We start from the raw sequence: 19898 nt of genomic DNA on the forward strand, positions 1-19898 counted from the left end.
AATCAATAAACCCAGATATGTTTCATAGCAAAGAACTGGGATTATTTGCAGAAGTGCCACAGAACCACTATGGGCATTATTTGTTAAACCTAGGAGAATAAGAGTCACCAGATGGTTGAAAGCTGTCAAATGTTCCTACTTGCAAAAAACTAAAATCTCAGGTACAGAGGTTTCAACAACTTGTTTGTAACTCTCTAGATGTAAAAAGATGACTATTAGCTAGCAACATATATTGACACAGAAAAGAACCCATCTCGCCCTTTTTCTTTCAAAATCCTACATTTAATAGCAATATTTTTGGTCAGTGAACCTGGGTTTTATCAAATGGTGTGTCAGGAAGATCCCCTGGAGGAGGAAACAGCAACCCACCCCAGTATTCTTCCTGAAGAATACCATGGGCAGAGAGCCTGGCAGGCTAAGGCCATAGGGTTGTGAAGAGTCAGATACGACTAAAGTGCTTGAGCCTGCACACACAGACACTGACAAAAATCTCTGCAGTAAAACATTTTGAGGAGGTTTTAGTATTTTGAGTACAAACTACTGATTGTACAACTAGGTGATTTTAAATGTACATTGAGATGAGTTAATGAGAAAGTTTCTAAGTAGAGTCTGTAAGTTTGTGCCTTCCATCAAACTTGTCCAAAATGTTGAATAACATAAATTTGAAAGGGCTAATTAAATATTCCATATTAGAATCAGAATATCAAAATAGTCAACCAGAAAATTAAATCTAGTATAATAGAAATATTTGGATGACTCTAAATTAATGCATTTAGTGACATAAACCAAACTCCCCTGATACTATATTATTAGGTGAAATTTCCCACTTAAAATAGATATTTCCTCCTGAATAATAATTAATTAACTCTTATTTTTAGTAGAGAAGATCATCCCTCTACAAATAATACTTGGATCCCTTTGATCTAAAGTTTCATAATGAAGTAAAAGTGATCATAAGTAAAAGCATCATAAAATGTACTAATGACATATAATCACTTATAAAATTGTCCCTAAACTACTATGTCCAGCATAACATTGATTTCTATATTAAACTAAGTTTCTTGTTGATTGTCAAATACTGTACAACTTGATTACACACTGAAATATATTGGAAATTTAATCTAAAATTAAACACAAATATTTTAAAAGATGTTAGATTTCACACACACACACACACACACAAGATAAAATGAATGATGGCAAATGCTTGGGTTGCATAGAAAACCTTCACAAATGATTATCAGAAAGTTAAAACCAATCAACTTTAAAGCAGCAACATTAAAAAAATAATAATAACATTCTGAATACTTCCAAAAAGAATGAGATTGGAGACTGGAGTAATTTATAGAGTGTACTACAGTGTTAGAAACCATCTTTTTCATGATCCTATTGCCAAAGTAATCCATAAATTTAAATATATCATGTTATGCTACTACAAATTTGTTAAAAAAATTACATACACACTCAAAATATACCATCACTTGATTCATTCTAAGTTAGCTCATAATTTCCACAGTTTTAAATTTGATGACTGTCATGTAAAATGTCTATTCTGGTAATTTTATTTTAAAGATAAAATTTAAAAAAAAAACATTTATTTTTCACTCTTTACTACGATTTTTTTTTTTCTTTTTTGCGCTTTTCTAACACTAGCTATGCTTAGCAGTTATTTTGTCTGCTACCTACTGAGAAACATCATTCTGTTTTTCAACAGGTCAGACTTTTATATTTTATTACATGTCCATTCATTAATGTAATTCAAAAATATTTATTGGATTACTTCCATGGGGCAGACTTACTTGCAAAACCTGAGGTGGAGCACTAACTAAAATAGATACAAATCTCTCTCCTCATACATTTCATGTATTGAGTCAACATTTATTTTTTCCCTTATTTTTAATTTTATATAATATAATTTATATAAATTATACATTTAAAATTTAGAAATAAATTTTAATTATTTATTTTATTGAGTCAGTATTTTAGTCAACACTTGATTCCCTTTATATCTCTATTCACTCTGCCTTTTGTAACAATACTTAAATCACCTCTGCAACATAAAACTTTTCATATATTTGAAAGCAGTTACCATGTTTCCCTTTAATCTTATTTTCTTACTGTTATAAATGCCCATTTAATTGTGCTTTGTCTGACATAGTTTTAAAACCCATCACCAACCATTGACTTCACTGGAGGTGACCATGATTTCTAGATAATTTCCCATCATTCTTTGCATCTTTCCTAGTGCTGTTCTATTGTCAGAGATGTTTTCCAAATGTAGCTTACCAAAAGTAAATTTGATAGATACACACCATGAACAATTAGAATAGAGAATAAATAGTATATTCCTTCTAAGATATTATCTGTAAAGATTATTTTTTTTTCAGAGATATATCAGTACTTAGGGCCAAATTAAGATTTTCTTTATCTAATTCACCCACCATGGGTTAGCTGTAGATGTTGAAAGGCCAGTTATTTACAATCCTATATTTTTTTGAGTTGAAGTTTTTAGCACTGCAGCACATCATACTTATATCTCTTAAACTTCATGCTGTTGATTTCAGCCTATTGTTTTAGTCTTTGAAGGTGATGTTTATAGGCAATTCTAATAATATTTGCCCCAATAATATTTGTAATGTTCTCCAGTCTTGCATCATCTACAAATTTAATGATCAGATTTTGCCTTTTACCATCATATATAAAAATAATAATGATGAAACTGATACAAGAATAAGACCCTGTGGCACGCTGCTGGAGAGTGCTATTCCCAAATTGTTTGCATGAGGATGCTAAATCAGGTGTGAATTTTCCTTTCTCTGCCATTACACAATTTATATTCCACAAGTTTACAATCAAGCATTCATGAATGCATTTACAATACATTTCTGAAATTGGAATACACAGTAGTTAAAGTATGCTCACTAATTTCCCCCAGAAGAATTATGTACCTCCTTTCCCCGTGAGAGGCTTTATTTTTCTAGGCTCCAAAATCACTGCAGATGGTGACTGTGGCCATGAAATTAAAAGATGCTTGCTCTTTGGAAGAAAAGCTATGACCAACCTAGATAACATACTAAAAGGCAGAGACATTACTTTGCCAACAAAGGTCTGTCTAGTCAAAGCTATGGTTTTTCCAGTGGTCATATATGGATGTGAGAGTTGGACTATAAAGAAAGCTGAGCATCAAAGAATTTATGCTTTTGAACTGTGGTGTTACAGAAGATTCTTGAGAATCCATTGGATTGAAAGGAGCTCAAACCAGTCCATCCTAAATGAAGTCAATCCTGAATATTCATTGGAAGGACTGATGCTGAAGCTTAAACTCCAATTCTTTGGCTGTCTGATACGAAGAACTGACTTGTTGGAAAAGACCCTGATGCTGGGAAAGATTGAAGGCGAGAGGAGAAAGGGATGACAGAGGATGAGATGGTTGGATGGCATCACTGACTCAATGGGCATGAGTTTGAGTAAACTCTGGGAGTTGGTGATGGACAGGGAAGCCTGACATGCTGCAGTCCATGGGGTCGCAAAGAATAGGACAGGACTGAGTAACTGAACTGACTTTCCCTGTGCACTTATCACACTTTTTATATACCTACAATATAATGCCTATTCAAATTATATTAGAGTCATTAGTTTGCACAGCAGGTCATGCAGTGGTGCTCAATATTTATTCGTTGAATGAATAAATGACTGGTAGGTGTTTGTGTTAACTTTTTAGTCGAGGACCCTAACAGAAAATGGCACAGGACTGTTGTACATACTGAATGACTGCAGGCAAACTTAAGGTCTTAGCTAGCAGGATTCAGTATATTAAGATCATCACATGATTATAAGTTGTACAGATGACAGGAATTGCTACTCACATTTAGAGCTAGTGAAACAGAGTAACTAAAACTTATGACTGCTCCAGGGTCTGTGACAAAGCAATTTAAAATAGTACTCACATGTCCTACTTTATAGAAATGTTCCACTCAAATCAGGGACACATCTGTCAAATCAGAACAACTGCTTGAGGCTATATCATGTTTTGCCAATGCAAATTAATGTAGCAATTTGAAATTAATGTTTTGTGTTACATGATTTCTTTTGTTTGCTAATTTTTAATAGTGGTATATGTGACTATTTTTATCACTAAATATTTACCATATATCAGCTATCAGTAGGTATTCTGCTGTGTATGCAAAACATTCTGTAAGCTCTATAAGAGGCATTAAATATAAGCTATTTAATTTGTTGTTTTTTTTCCATAGATGTACAAATATTTCTTCTCTCTCCTGGGAACTCACCATCAGTTTGGGGAAGATGCAAGTATGGGAAAATTAAATAGCCAAACAGGTACATGAGCAGTTTATAATTTAACAATAATGGCATTTTTACTTTCAATTAATTGATGCTTCAGCATATGTCCTGGAATATGAAGTCAAGTGGGCCTTAGAAAGCATCACTACAAACAAAGCTAGTGGAGGTGATGGAATTCCAGTTGAGCTATTTCAAATCCTGAAAGATGATGCTGTGAAAGTGCTACACTCTATATGCCAGCACATTTGGAAAATTCAGCAGTGGCCACAGGACTGGAAAAGGTCAGTTATCATTCCAATCCCAAAGAAAAGCAATGCCAAAGAATGCTCAAACTACCACACAACGGCATTCATCTCACACACTAATAAAGTAATGCTCAAAATTCTCCAAGCAAGGCTTCAGCAATATGTGAACCGTGAACTTCCAGATGTTCAAGCTGGTTTTAGAAAAGGCAGAGGAACCAGAGATCAAATTGCCAACATCTGCTGGATAATGGAAAAAGCAATAGAGTTTCCAGAAAAACATCTATTTCTGCTTTATTGACTATGCCAAAGCCTTTGACTGTGTGGATCACAATAAACTGGAAAATTCTGAAAGAGATGGGAATACCAGATCACCTGACCTGCCTCTTGAGAAATTTGTATGCAGGTCAGGAAGCAACAGTGAGAACTGGACATGGAACAACAGACTGGTTCCAAATAGGAAAAGGAGTACGTCAAGGCTGTATATTGTCACCCTGTTTATTTAACTTATATGCAGAGTACATCCTGAGAAACGCTGGGCTGGAAGAAGCACAAGCTGGAATCAAGATTGCCAGGAGAAATATCAGTAACCTCAGATATGCAGATGACACCACCCTTATGGCAGAAAGTGAAGAGGAACTAAAAAGCCTCCTGATGAAAGTCAAAGAGGAGAGTGAAAAAGTTGGCTTAAAGCAAAACGAAGATCATGGCATCCGGTCCCATCACTTCATGGGAAATAGATGGGGAAACAGCGGAAACAGTGTCAGACTTTACGTTTCTGGGCTCCAAAATCACTACAGATGGTGATTGCAGCCATGAAATTAAAAGACACTTACTCCTTGGAAGAAAAGTTATGACCAACCTAGATAGCATATTCAAAAGCAGAGGTATTACTTTCCCAACAAAGGTCCATCTAGTCTAGGCTATGGTTTTTCCAGTGGTTATGTATGGATGTGAGAGTTGGACTATGAAGAAAGCTGAGCACTGAAGAATTGATGCTTTTGAACTGTGGTGTTGGAGAAGACTCTTGAGAGTCCCTTGGACTGCAAGGAGATCCAACCAGTCCATTCTAAAGGAGATCAGTCCTGGGTGTTCTTTTGAAGGACTGATGCTTAAGCTGAAACTCCAATACTTTGGCCACCTCATGTGAAGAGGTGACTCTTCACATTGGAAAAGACCCTGATGCTGGGAGGGACTGGGGGCAGGAGGAGAAGGGGACAACAGGATGAGATGGCTGGATGGCATCACCGACTCAATGGACATGAGTTTGAGTGAACTCCGGGAGTTGGTGATGGACAGGGAGGCCGGACATGCTGCAATTCATGGGGTCGCAAAGAGTCAGACACGACTGAGCAACTGAACTGAACTGAACTATATATTTGTTATGAAATTACTCCCCTGACCAAAACAGTGATGAATCCTGCACTCTTATCACTTTGCAACGTAACAGTAGCTACACTATAGACCTTGAAATAGGAGATATTTGGTCAGGTTGTTTGATCAGTAGACAATTCATAAGGATCTGCACTGCATCTTGAAATCTGAATAGTCACAGAATGGAGCTCAGTCCCACGCTAGAAAACAATTGGCTCTGCTTATGGAAGAAAAACAATGACAAAAATAAATGCTAGTTCTTAAAAGATACTATGATGGATTTTTTTCCTTCTTTTGTTCAATCCTCCAGATAGATCAAATGGAAATGACAATGATATGGATTTCAATTGGGAGAGGCCAAAGTTTGTCTAAGAAGGATGAGGACAAAACTGTCTTCTGATTACATGAGTCTTAGCATCTTTTGAAAACATAAAATATTTATTGATCTATTACATGGAGAATTTTTTAAGTTCAAAACCTGAAGATCTCATTTATACCCTCTGAATCTAAATCTCAAACCTGTTGTGAAGACTAAAATAAAGCACGACTTAAAGAGAGAAAACTGTCATACTCCAGGCTTCCAACTCACCTAAAAAAGGCCACTGCAGTGCATTCTCAATGTGGCTTGCCATTCACTTTGCAAATTACAGGTCTTCCACTGAACTGATGATCCATCACTGCCATGACAACAGAAGTGCTGCCTTAGCGACACTCACTGCTGGCCAGAGAATGACACAGTGCTTAGAAATACTATAGTCGGAAGATTAGTGTAAATTCCAAGCAAAGCAACATAATGAATCACACTTTGGAAATGCAGTTGAAGTATGACAATTTATTTGTGAAAAAATACATTCCAAAGTTTCATGTATTTAAATTTATCTACTTCATTGAGTTCAAAAGAGATGCATAATGACAAATAAACTTTAAACTTTTACTTAATAATTTTAAATGTGATGGTGCATCTCTTCTTATTTTTAATCAGAATTTAAAAATATATATAATAAGGATGAAGCACAGAAATTTCTCAATTTAAGCACCATAGTTTGAAAAACTTTTAATAAATGGCAATTTCTCTGGGTGAGAGATTAGAAACATTTTCCAACCATCATTACTTTATCATTTCAAAGATAAAATTTAAATTTTCTTGTGAATGTTCACATTTATCTTTTAAAATTATATTTGATAATTAATTATGCTAGCACTTTATGAAAAAATAAAGAGTTTTACAAGTATATTCTTGAGAAAAGAAAACCATTTAATGTGTACTTCTCTTAAAAAATCTATTACTTCATTTTAGTTTTGGGTTGCATAAATAAAAAGGAATATATGTGTGGTATATAAAATATGTAACCACCCTTAATTCCTTGAATTATCTATAAATGTCCAATTGTCACCATTTAAACATCTTAAAGTTGCCTGTAAGACTATAGTGAATAACTGGAAATGTGACTCAGCTTAAAATAATAGTGGATTTGGGGTTCCACTCTGGAGGAAGAGTTTTATTTTTCTATACTATTCATAGGAGCACTAATCTTACAATAGTTTATATTGCTGTTCCTTTAGTGTGCTTCTTTTTATTTTCTCAATCAGCTTAGAAAAAAAAAACTATTATCTTTGTTCATTTGATTCCTTTATGGTGCTTAGAGCCTTGCTGAGCACATCATAAGCATTGAATATATACTAGTCAAATTCAATTGAAACTAATTGAGAATAGTTCCTCCTAGTTCACCGTTTACAGTGAATACTGCTTTGAGAATATGTGTTAGGTCTTAGTACAAAGTCCTTTGTTTCATTGGAATCACCCTCTTAGGAGATACCTTAGTTCTTTGAATATAATCTCTCAGTTTGTCTGCCATACAATCCTCACCAGTCATCAATGCAGCTAATATTTAGATACCTGCCTTCACGACTTTACACAAACTCTTTACGTTATCCGTTCTACATTAAAGATGATATGGTTAGAAACCTGTTAGAACATTATTTGTTTACCAGAGGCTTTAATCTTAATTTCTTCAGGCTCAAGAATGCATCAATGTAGATTATTTCAATAGTAATAATTTAGAATTTTCTCCAGAGAGGAATCAAGTTAGTTAATGAATAGAGATTCAGAAATGAGTAAAAAAGTTGTCTCAACTCTGAAGAGTTCATAGTAAATAAAATAAAGATGTTATATTTTAATTATAGATGTATATATATATATATATGTACACAAATAGACATTCACACATTTTTACATATGTATATGCATACATATGTGTGTATATTTCTCAGGTTATAAAATATTAATGCAGTTCTTACATGTTAATAGTAGAAAACTGGACATTGCTCATGGTTGAATAATTACTTAGTGGCAGACCCAGGACTCCAACTCAGGTTGTCCTCTGTAACACTGACCACAGTATATCAGAAATCTCCAATCATGGGGGGAAAAAAAAATTCTCATGGAGGGACAGTCTACAAAAATGTCTGAGCAACAACCCTCAAAACTGTTAATGTTGCTGAAAACAAGGTAAGTCTGAGAAACTTTCACAGCCAAAAAGATGTTAAGGAGGCGAGAACTAGAGGTAATGAAGTATCCTAGATAGGATCGGGGAACAGACAAGAGACATTAGGGGAAAACTGAAGACATCTGAATAAAGTGTAGATTTCAGTTAATAATAATGTATCAATTATGGCTCATTAGTCATGATAAATGTACCATACTAAAGTAAAATCTTAATAATGGGGGAAACTGAGTGTGGGATATTTGGGAACACTCTCTGTACTTTCTTTACAGTAGTTCTCTATTCACAGAACCGAAGTAGAACAAGACTATTTTTTAAAATGTAAATTGCAGAATAATCTTTATAATATCATCCTATTTTTGTTAAAGAAAGCCAGTCTTATAAATACATATGTTACTCGTTCAGTCATGTCCAACTCTTTGTGACCCCATAGACTGTAGCCCACCAGGCTTCTCTGTCCATGGGATTCTCCAGGCAAGAATCCTGGAGTGGGTTGCCATTTCTTCTCCAGAGGATCTTCTTGATCCAGGGATCAAACCCTGGTCTCCTGCATTGCAGGCAGATTCTTTACTGTTTGAGATACAGGGAAGTCCTATAAACACATAATATCTATTATATACATACATATACATGTTTTGCTGTTATTGTTTTGGGAAAATGTGCAGAAAGAAAAAAAAATCTAGCTATGAACATTGTCACAGACATTGACTACCTCAGGGAATGGAGGAAAGATATTTTAAAAGGAAATCAATCATTTTTCTTTACATATATAATTTTGGATTTACTGAGCCCTTTAGATATGCTTCTTTCCTGAGACAGAACTTTCCAAATTTCTTGAAGACTTGGATATTAATATTCCCTTTCCTTTCTGACAAAAGCAGTTGTCAAACAATATTCAACCTCTCCTCAAAGTACATGTGTTTCCATCATGCAAGTTGTTTTGGACACCAGTCTTGAAATATGAACTCATTGATTAGGTCTCAAAGCCGAACTGTTTAAAAGTCCTATCAGTTTTCCATTTCAGGAAAGAAAAAAAAAAAAAAAAAGCTTTTTACCTCTTTGCCTTTTTTAATTTGTTTGTTTGTTTTTCTCTTCCTTGTATAAAAATGATGGGCTTTAGAAATTTAAATTAAAACTCTTTTTGGCATTAGTTAAGGTAAAACAATAAACTGCATAACCTACATACAAAAATTTAACACTATCAACCAAAATAATATCTTTATCTAAAAGGTTTCCACTAAGTGTTTTGTTAGAAAATGTTTCTAATTTCCAACGGTACCTTAGAGCTCATCTTTCACAGAATGTTGAAGGGATGCTTGCATTACATCTTTTGATAAATGTCATCTTCTAGTCACACATAAAAAGAAAGTATTTTTACATGGTGGTATGTCAAGAATTTTCATCCCTATTTAAGGATTTTTAAAAGATTACCATAATAACATGTTGATATTCTCAATAGGTACAATCATCATATATTAGTCATATATATTATATATAAAATAAAATACATAGGATAAAGAAATTTGTTATAGGATTATACATTGCTTGAATAAACCAAATTCAAAGCAGAGAAGCTTTACAATATCTATACCAATTACTAAAAATACTACTTGAAACTCCCTATGAACATCTTTTTTTTTAACATTTAGAAAATGTTTAAGATAAAGCAATGTTACTGTAAAAACACACCAACAAATGAAAATTCATCCTTTTATCAATCAATATACTACTTAAGAATTCTCAGTAGTTATAATTTTCCCCTTTATATGCTATTTAGCCAAAAAAATTTCATAACTAAAGGAAAATTCTCTGTTGAAGAGAAAAAGTACTTTATCTGACATATTTTCAGGCTTTCAAGGAAGTAAAAAAGTTTTAGTGGTATAATTAAGAATTCAAATTATATTTTTAATAAAAGTAACTATTAAAATAGGAATAATTTAAATAGTAATAAATTTATTGATTACATGTATCATTTCTTGACTTATTTACAGTCGTTAGAATTAGGATATTCCTTAAAAGTACAAACACTCTGGGGATTGTTTTTAAGGATTTTCTAAGATTATAAGCATTCAAAAGCCAAATAATATAGAAAGAATAATGTCATAGGGAGAAAATGATAAGAAAAATGTGTAGCTTAAGAGCAGCCATTTAAAAACTATTATTATAAGACTTGGAACATCTCCATTTTTGTCATATACATATCAACTTCACTTTAATCAAACATCTGTGTAAGATGTTTGATTCAGTCATAGCTTATTTTTCTGAAAAAATTCCAATGAATACAATATCTGGTATGATATTAAATTATGTTTGCACAGGCACTCACATGATAATATTGCTCCTTTGATTAACTTCCAGGAAGTTATTTATTTTTTCAGAAGAACATTTTTTTTTTTTAATCAGATCATGAAATCAATATGGTCTCATCACCTGCCTCTTTTTTGTTTTAACTATTAAAGAACTCCGAGAAATTTTAATGGCCTTTTGCAATAACTATGAAATCTTATATTTAAGAAACATTTTCCAAATCATTCGGGACTGCCTATTTCACTTAAATGTATATTAAGGGTATGTAAATGTCTTTTCTGTAATCATAAGAGATCTTTTTCTATCTCCCCTTTCCCTGTTTATAAGCTTCTTCTTTATTCATGATATTTTTTTGTTTTTCTTTTACTTTATTTAATAGTGTCTTAAACTATGTCTTTCTTATGCCAATTTTCTAAAAATGTTGTCAATGCTAACCCTGCTTAGAATTTTCACAAGGGGAACTCTTGGTGATGATGTTTCAATATATCAAACTTTTCTTCCCTTGAAAAATGGCTCCCATTACTGTTTCTTTGCTCATTTAACAATATCAACAACACTCAAGTCAAAGACTCAAGCTAGAAACTTTGGATTTACTGCTTATTTGAGCAAAACTTTTTTGATTTTTGCTGTTATAATACTATACCATATTCATGAGATTGTTATATTTCAGGTACTCAGTTTTCATATAAAGTATTTCAATTATTTCTTAAATAATTTAGCTTCCTGTAATCTCTGTCTCGCCACCTTTACCCTCTACAATGAGTTATGATTTAAAACAGAGATGTAATCCTGATAATTTTATTTAAATCACTTAATTGTCTCCCCATGCGCCACTGGAATAAATACAAATATTTGCATAGTTTTTTCAGACTTTTCACAAATTATCACCACCCTGCATTTCTTACCATACTTTCTGTGCTCCATCATACTACTTTTCCTTCTCATCCTTTTAAGCACCCATTACTGTTCTGACTGACAAAGAACTACACTTTATTCAAGACCAAACAAATAAGAACATGAAAATAATTATAATTAATATAAATATTAAATATCTATTGATACATTATCCTTGATCAGAACTTGTTATAAGTGTCTATGTATACAATTTTATTTAATATTCATAACAACTATGTTAGGTAAGTTGTTAGTAAAAGACAAAATCTTACTTAAAATCCAAAGTTGTTTTTCTTAAGTTCTGTGAACTTCTTAAAGCCTTGTATAGGCTTCAATTTCCTCACCTGTAAAACTGGGTCAATGACTGTAGCCTATTTCATAGGCTAGATGTGAAGCCTTCATGAGTTCATGTATGTGAAGCTTTTGGAATAGTGACCAGCACACAGAGAGCATGAACTAGCAGTGTCTGTTATTCACTAATATGCATTACTGTCTTACTCAAATTTCACTCCCTGTAATATGTTTATGACTATTTTACTTATAATAATTTTTTCTATATTCTTCCAGCATTTAAACTCGCATTTTGTTTCCATCCAGTCATGTTGTATGGGGCTTCCTTGGCGACTCAGACAATAAACAGTCTGCCTGCAATACAAGAGACCTGGGTTTGCTCCCTGGATCAAGAAGATCCCTGGAGAAGGGAATGGCAACCCACTCTAGTATTTTTGCCTGGAGAATTCCATGAACAGGGGAACCTGGTGGGCTACAGTCCACGGGATCACAGAGAGTCAGACAGAACTGAGCAACTAACACACAAACAAGCAAATTGTATATACGCATTGTATATATATATATGTGTGTGTGTGTGTATATATGTATATATATATATATAATATGTGTCTGAATTTCCTGAAACCTGGTAACTATATTTTATTTCTAAAAATATTTATTTATATATTTATTTTCATAAAATACTCTGTCATTCAGTGCTTAATGAATGTATATACATAACTGTTGATTACTTACATTTCAATAGTTTAAGGAAGGAAAATGAAAAAAATCACAGTTAATAAAGAACTGTTGGTTTTTTAGTAAGACTCTGTTTAGAGTTGTCAGTTCATTCTTAAGGTCACTCAGTCTATCTTTCATCAGGCAGAATCCTGTGTATTTGACACATTCTTCGGAGCCCTTTATGATTTTTTGTTTTTGTCATCTGTGCTGCTTTCTGAATTCCAAACTTAACTTTTGTCAGCAGCATCTTCTTTCACAAAAGCTCACCTCCATTCTTTGTAGCAGCTGAGGTGAGGAAATGGCTCATCCCCGCTTTACCAACTTTAGCATATCTATTTGCACCCAAAAAATGGTCTTCCCTGATTCAGTTTTCTTAAAGGTTTTCTTTGAGCACCTTACGACAAGTTCTCCTAAGGACAAGAGAGAGGAATATGAGTAGCACTTCCAATTATTATATTTAAATGCCTTTCCCATTCTCCCAAATCAATTCGAGTGTTTTCCAGATAACTCAATTCTCTCTTTAATTTAACAGTGGAAACAGTGTCAGACTTTATTTTTCTGGGCTCCAAAATCACTACAGATGGTGACTGCAGCCATAAAATTAAAAGACGCTTACTCCTTGGAAGGAAAGTTATGACCAACCTAGATAGCATATTCAAAAGCAGAGACATTACTTTGCCAACAAAGGTTCGTCTAGTCAAGGCTATGGTTTTTCCTGTGGTCATGTATGGATGTGAGAGTTGGACTGTGAAGAAGGGTGAGTGCTGAAGAATTGATGCTTTTGAACTGTGGTGTTGGAGAAGACTCTTGAGAGTCCCTTGGACTGCAAGGAGATCCAACCAGTCCATTCGGAAGGAGATCAGCCCTGGGATTTCTTTGGAAGGAATGATGCTAAAGCTGAAACTCCAGTACTTTGGCCACCTCATGCGAAGAGTTGATTCATTGGAAAAAACCCTGATGCTGGGAGGGACTGGGGGCAGGAGGAGAAGGGGACGACAGAGGATGAGATGGCTGGATGGCATCACTGACTCGATGGACGTGAGTCTGAGTGAACTCCGGTAGTTGGTGATGGACAGGGAGGCCTAGCATGCTGCAATTCACGGGGTCGCAAAGAGTCAGACACGACTGAGCTAATGATCTGATCTGATCTGATCTACTTCATAGAACTAACTTAACTAATTAACCTAACTAACCTACCATACATACCTACATACATCATTTTGTTTGGGTTTTAAATCTGACATTTCAGCCTGCAACCATGGACCCAAAGTAATTTTAGTCATATCTCTGTATGTAAACAGGATTACTAAAGACTCATTCTCATCATTCACAAGATGAGAATATGAATGCCAATAGTATAAATTACAATGACTCTAACACAGTTGTCAAAAACAGATTTTTGAACTCTGGGAGAAGGTGAGGGTAGGATGATTTGAGAGAACAGCATTGAAACATGTATATTACCATATGTAAAATAGGTAACCAGTGCAATTTCAATGCATGAAGCAGGGCACTCAAAGCCGGTGCTCTGGGACAACCCAGAGGGATGGGGTGGAGAGGAAGGTGGGAGGGGGTTCAGGATGGGGGACATATGTACACCCATTGCTGATTCATGCTGATGCATGGCAAAGACCATCACAATATTGTAATTAATCTCCAATTAAAATAATTAATTAATTTAAAAGAAAAAATAACAATGATTCTAATAGTATAAAACTAAAGTAGAAAGAACATAAATATTACATCAGTAATATATAGAAACATCAGGAATTTTTACTATATACAAAATATAATAACTGCTTCATTCATGCAAGCAGATCTTAAAAATATATGAGAATTTATTTACTCTAGTTTACCCTTATCTAGTAGACAGCTATAATTCAGCAACATATGAAACTATTACAAACACAGATTACAATTAAACAAGTAGAATACTGGACTACTTATTGAATTGATCTTTCAGTGGATTACAAGTTTTACAAATAACTTTCTTTTGAATTAAATCTTATTCTATTGAACCAGCTGTTTGGATATATCACTTGAACTGGATACTCAAATTATATGTTTCTTTATTTTGCCTTCTTCCATGTGATATTTCATTTATGTTATCTTAGAACATTTAAATTTTTTCTTAAATTGAAAATTCTTCTTAAAATTTGACCCCTTTCCATTTAAATTGTTAATGATGTCACATTACACCAACCAAATACAGGAATCTAAGTAATACAGTTGCATTTCAATATATGTCTAGTCTACTTGCATTCTATTATTGTTTCTTTAATTATTTTCACCAGTAAAATCAATGCTGGAGTCTCATATGACCTGAGAACATTTGTGATCTGCTAACAGCAGCTCTTCTCCAATCTTTTTGGATATGATTTCCTATCAGTTCAGTTCAGTTCAGTTCAGTCTCACAGTTGTGTCCAACTCCTCGCAACCCCATGGACTGCAACACAACAGGCCTCACTGTTCATCATCACTCCCAGAGCTTGCTCAAACTCATGTCCATTGAGTCAGTGATGCCATCCAACCATCTTAATCTCTTTCACTCCTTTCTCTTCCTGCCTTCAATCTTTCCCAACATCAGGGTCTTTGCCAATGAGTCAGCTCTTCACATCAGGTGGCCAAAGTATTGGAATTTCAGCTTCAACATCAGCCCTTCCAATGAATATTCAGGACTGATTTCCTGTAGGATGGACTGGTTGGATCTCCTTGATGTCCAAGGGACTCTTAAGAGTCTTCTCCAGCATCACAGTTCAAAAGCATGAATTCTTCAGTGCTCAGCTTTCTTTATAGTCCAACTCTCACATCCATACATGACTACTGGAAAAACCATAGCTTTGACTATACAGACCTTTGTTGGAAAAGCAATGTCTCTGCTTTTTAATATACTGTCTAGGTTGGCCATAACTTTTCTTCCAAGGAGCAAGAGTCTTTTAATTTCATGGCTGTAGTCACCATCTGTGGTGATTTTGGAGCCCAAGAAAATTAAGTTTGTCACTGTTTCCATCATTTCCCCTTCTATTTGCCATGAAATGATGGGCCCAAATGCCATAATCTTAGTTTTTTGAATGTTGAGTTTTAAGCCAGCTTTTTCAGTCTCCTCTTTCACTTTCAGCAAGAGGCTCTTCAGTTCCTCTTCACTTTCTGCCATAAGGGTGGTGTCATCTGCATATCTGAGGTTATTGATATTTCTCCCAGAACTTTCTGTATATTACTGTAGAAAACATATTTTGTGGCAATCATGATCAGATACAGGTAAGACAGAATTGTTGTTTTTGTTCAGTTGCTAAATCAGTGTCCGAATGTGTGACTCCATGGACTGCAGCAATCCAGGCTTCCCTGTCCTTCACTATCTCTCAGAGTTTGCTCAGATTCATGTTCATCGAGTCAGTGATGCTCTATAACCATCTCATTTTCTGCTGCCCTATTCTTTTGTTTACAATCTTTCCCAGCATCAGGGGCTTTTTCAATTAGTTGGCTCTTCGCATCAGGTGGCCAAAGTACTGGAGCTTCAGTTTCAGCATTGGTCTTGCTGATGAATATTCAGCGTTGATTTCCTTTAGAACTGACTGGTTTGATTTCCTTGTAGAATCAGAGCAAGCTAAATGGAATCATATAAACTTCACTAAACAAAAAGATAGTATTGACTAATGATATTCAGTATTCTACCAAATAGAAGCATAGTTGGAGCATGTTCTCATTGATTCTATATTCATTATGAGTCTTCGTATTCTTAGAAGACAAGCTTTATTACTTAAAAGCAAATTAAAAATGAACAAACAAATAAGATCACAAATATGTTCATTATGTTTTCATATTAACAAAAATGTTTGCAAGATATTCCATGTAGATGTTCACTTAATATTAAGTGCCAAGTCATGACAATCTTCTAATAGTGATTTTTTAATTAGTTACAGAGCATTATTATGTCTATCATTTACTAATCAACATTGAAGTTATATCATCTTTTGTAAACCATGCCAGATCCTATAATTATTATAAATTATTCATCTCCTATATCCATCTACTTTATTGTTTTATATTAATAATAAAAAATTTATACATGAATGCTTAATTTTATCTTTCAGAATGGGATGACTACAAAAGAATTCTGACTAAAAGAGAATTCTCAGCTGTTTCCTTAAAAATATCTAAGCTTCAATGTCCAGCTAACCTAGACTTCTCAAACTAATGGGGAAAGTAAAGTAAGCATACAAAGATTGAAATGATAACCTAAAACAGGTATAAATAAAGAAATTAAAATTTGCAAAAACTTCTACTGACAATTTTATAAGTGTTTGGATATCTGAAGGTTTTCAGATAAGTCATTTTGATAAGTCAAAAATGACTTTCATAAAAAGTCATTTTTAAGGAAGCAGTTCATTTGAGAATGTATACATTGTAAATCAATGCGAATAGTGACACCTGCAAGAGATAATAAAGATTATTTGTAATATTATATGAAGAAAGTAGTGAAGAGCTTACCCTCTTACATTTATTTGCTTAATAGAATGATAATAATGTTTCTCTCTCTTGATCAGTATTTATCAAGAATAAAAAATAAAGTATCCTTAATCCTTTATAATGAATGCAAATCTTATAAAATGCAAATGATTAAATTCAGCATGCATTCAGAAACATGGGAATATAGTTATTGATATATACAAACTAATGCTATGTAATTTAAATATGATATGATATGAATTTAAATATAGCTTTTAATTATGTAGGTTGATAATTAATTTATTTATATTTAGTTGCATATAAGAAAGTATGATACTTATTGTACCGTATTTTTCGGTTTACTCTGTGTTGTAAATGGGCTTTCCTGGTGACTCAGATGGTAAAGAATCTGCCTGCAACACAGGAGACCTGGATTCAGTCTCTGGTCAGGAAGATGCCCTGGAGAAGTAAATGGCAACCCACTCCAGTATTCTTGCCTAGAGAATTCCATGGACTAAGAAGCCTGGCAAGCTATGGTTCATGAGGTAGCCAAGAGTTTTATCTGTGTTATAAACAGATTGATCATCTTGGCATTTTGGTTCTAAAACCTAAGCCAAAATGGTGCAAGGACTGGAGATATAGCAAGAATCAGGCTGAGACAATAATCTACTTAACTCTTGATTGTGATTTGAAGAAAAGGAGCAGAAGGGCTCATAAAGCATCATACAGGGGCAAAAGCCTTTACAATGGACACAAGTTTTCCAGAGATGATGTAAAATCAACTGAAGAGGGATTCGATTTTGCACACTTTGGCAAAGAAAAAAAATAGAAACTTTTATAACTCTATTTCACCATTTACTTTTAAAAATCCAGACCAGAAGAACTGTAACTATTTTTTCCTTTCTTTAAAAGGCAGGTTGAATCAGTTCCTCTTCAATTGATTACTCTGGGGAATAGTTAAATCAATCTAAAATCTGATTTGTAGAAGTTCTTCATTGGCTCAGAAAAGTAACATTAAATGAGACTTGATTTCACAAAGTTTCCTTTTAAAAATTGTCACCTAGTAACAAATGAAAAGAAAAAAAATGAGTTTTTAATTTAGAAAATGAATACTGCTAAAAATCATGATTTGATAGAATAAATGCCAAAGGATTATAGACAAGGAAACAGTGATTTATTTATCCATCTACCATCTTTCCTGCCTGTTTCACATAGATTTAAGCACACGATGCTCTTCATATATAGAAAAAATATAGAAATGGAGAAAAAAGAAAGGAATGAAGTACAGATAAAATATGTGTGTACTTAGTTGTTCAGTCACTCCTGGCTCTCTGCGGCCCCATGGATTATAGCCCATCAGGCTCCTCTGTCCATGGAATTTTCTAGACAAGAATACTGGAGCAAGTTGTCATTTCCTGTTCCAGGGGATCTTTCCAACCCAGGGATCGAAACTTCATATCTTGCATCTCCTAAGTTGGCAGGCAGATTCTTTATCATTATCATCACCTGAGACACCCTAGATATAATATGGAATTTAGAAAGATAGCCCTGTATATGAGACAGCAAAAGAGACACTGATGTATAGAACAGTCTTTTGGACTCTGGGAGAGGGAGAGGGTGGGATGATTTGGGAGAATGGCATTGAAACATGTATAATATCATATATGAAATGAGTTGCCAGTCCAGGTTCAATGCACGATACTGGATGCTTGGGGCTGGTGCACTGGGACGACCCAGAGGGATGGTACGGGGAGGGAGGAGGGAAGAGGATTCAGGATGGGTAACACGTGTATACCTGTGGCGGATTCATGGTGATATATGCCAAAACCAATACAATATTATAAGTTAAAAATAAAATAAAATAAAAAAATAAAAATAAGAAAAAATGCTAATATATTAAAAAATATATAATCCATCTTTAATTTAGTTTCTATGTAACAGGTTTGGACATAGAGTTCACACATTTTTAAAAATCTGACATTTCTAAAAGAGCTGAAAATATTTATGTAATAGGAAATAATTTAATTTTTTTAAGATTCCTGCAAATGCACAGTGTAATTCCCTTCTCAACACAAGCAGAATTATAATTCTCTCTTCTTAATTTTTTCTTGTAATATTGTACTTAACATCCACAGTATAGGCTCTAGGGTTTCTAATGTCAACCCAAATGCTCAAAAATTTTCTTCAGACACTGACTCATCCTTCCCTATTTCTCTATAACTTAACATCTCTTTTATAAAAAACTGTCACCCTGTTTATTTAACTTATATGCAGAGTACATCATGAAAAACACTGGACTGGAAGAAACACAAGCTGGAATCAAGATTGCCAGGAGAAATATCAATAACCTCAGATATGCAGATGACACCACCCTTATGGCAAAAAGTGAAGAGGAACTCAAAAGCCTCTTGATGAAAATGAAAGTGGAGAGTGAAAAAGTTGTCTTAAAGCTCAACATTCAGAAAACGAAGATCATGGCATCCAGTCTCATCATTTCATGGGAAATGGATGGGGAAACAGTGGAAACAGTGTCAGACTTTATTTTTTTGGGCTCCAAAATCACTACAGATGGTGACTGCAGCCATGAAATTAAAAGACGCTTACTCCTTGGAAGGAAAGTTATGACCAACCTAGATAGCATATTCAAAAGCAGAGACATTACTTTGCCAACAAAGGTTCGTCTAGTCAAGGCTATGGTTTTCCCTGTGGTCATGTATGGATGTGAGAGTTGGACTGTGAAGAAGGCTGAGGGCCGAAGAATTGATGCTTTTGAACTGTGGTGTTGGAGAAGACTCTTGAGAGTCCCTTGGACTGCAAG

The sequence above is a fragment of the Bos grunniens genome, chromosome 12 (assembly GCF_055505025.1).
Source record: "Bos grunniens cultivar Pamir isolate PY7600 chromosome 12, Bosgru_T2T1.0, whole genome shotgun sequence".
NCBI lineage: Eukaryota > Metazoa > Chordata > Mammalia > Artiodactyla > Bovidae > Bos > Bos grunniens.